The following is a 1,797-nucleotide window of genomic DNA, read 5'->3' on the forward strand; positions in this document are numbered from 1 at the left end:
ATATTGTCGCCATTGATTTTTCTTTAGAATCGTCATCTAGTCGACCAAGTACTCCAATTCAAATTTCCGATAATCCATTTTTTGAACCCGACCTCACAATTGAGAATCCGGAGGATATTCAGGGACAATTCAGAGATCCTGAACCATTAATCTTTCCTCCGGAACCACCAATCATTCAAACAAAGATTGTTGAGGAACAACCTATTAAATTAGAATCCTATAGTGATTCAGATTCAACAAATTCAATCATGGAGAATCTGGAACCTCTAAGTATGGAAGACCGAATGAGAGCTAAACGCACTGGCCAAGGTCACGCAATTACTCAACCTGACATTAATGCGCCAGATTATGAAATCAAAGGACAAATCTTACACATGCTAACTAATCAATGCCAATCTAGTGGTGAGCCGAAGGAAGATCCAAATGAACATCTTTGAACTTTTAATAGGATCTGCACTTTATTTAAAATAAGAGAAGGGGAGGATGAACAGATATATCTCATGTTATTTCCCTGGACTTTAAAGGGAGAAGCCAAAGATTGGTTAGAATCGTTACCTGAAGGGGCGATTGATACATGGGACGTTTTAGTTGAAAAATTTCTTAAACAATTCTTTCCGGCTTCTAAAGCCGTGAGACTTCAAGGAGAAATTGTTACTTTCACGCAAAAGCCAAATGAAACTATATATGAAGCGTGGACAAGATTTGAAAAGTTATTAAGAGGATGTCCGCAACATGGTTTAGACACTTGTCAAATAGTACAAATAATCTACCAAGGATGCGACATCACTACAAGAAAAGACATAGATAAAGCAGCTGGTGATTCCATTATGAAGAAAACCGCAACTGACGCTTACAAAATTATTGATAACACTGCTTCCCACTCACATGAGTGGCATCAAGAAAAAGATATCGTTAGATCATCTAAGGCGGCTAGAGCTGATTCTAGCCATGACTTTGATTCCATTTCCGCAAAGATAGATGATGTCGAGAGACGAATGGAAAAGATGACTAAAGATATTCACTCAATACGAATTAGTTGTGAGCAGTGTGGAGGACCACATTTGAAAAAAGATTGTCTCAGTATTGAACTAACAATGGAACAAAGAGAGAATGTTTCGTACATAAACCAAAGGCCTGGAAATAATTATCAGAATAATTATCAACCGCCAAGACCAATCTATAATCAAAACCAGAATTATAATCGAAATGTTTCATACAACAACCAACAAGGTCCTAGCAATCAACAAGTATCCAACAATACTTACAATCAGCAAAGACCTATTTTTCAAAACAAACCACCACAAACCGATGATAAAAAGCCAAATTTAGAAGATATGATGTCGAAGCTAGTTGAATCTCAAACTCAATTTTTCACATCTCAGAAACAAACCAATGAACAAAATGCTTAAGCATTTAGAAATCAACAAGCTTCTATTCAAAATTTGGAACAAGAAGTGAGCAACCTAGCAAGGTTGATAGGTGAAAGAAAATCGGGAAGTCTACCTAGTGATACAAATACTAACCCCCGGAATGAAACAGCTAAAGCCATTACCACAAGAAGTGGTATTTCACTTAAACCACCTGAAATGCCTGTAATTTCTGATGACTCTATTCCTACTCTACAAGAACCACAACCTGAGCAAGATAAGGAAACAGAACCGGTAGTTGAAAAGGTTAATGAAGATAACACAGTTAAGGCAAAGCCTTATGTTAAACCATACCAACCACCACTTCCTTACCCTAGTAAAATGAGAAAAGAGAGACTTCAAGCCGAGCAATCCAAATTTTTGGATATGT

The 1,797-nt window shown here is 37.1% G+C and overlaps 1 non-coding gene across 1 annotated transcript; it reads right to left on the reverse strand.

The window, feature by feature from the left end:
* Nucleotides 1–632: 632 nt before the first annotated feature.
* Nucleotides 633–739, reverse strand: LOC139845897 (small nucleolar RNA R71). Its single transcript, XR_011758650.1, has one exon. It is a non-coding gene; the product is annotated as a small nucleolar RNA R71 (small nucleolar RNA).
* Between the last annotated feature and the right edge of the window lie 1,058 nt (nt 740–1,797).

Source organism: Rutidosis leptorrhynchoides, chromosome 4, assembly GCF_046630445.1.
Source record: "Rutidosis leptorrhynchoides isolate AG116_Rl617_1_P2 chromosome 4, CSIRO_AGI_Rlap_v1, whole genome shotgun sequence".
NCBI lineage: Eukaryota > Viridiplantae > Streptophyta > Magnoliopsida > Asterales > Asteraceae > Rutidosis > Rutidosis leptorrhynchoides.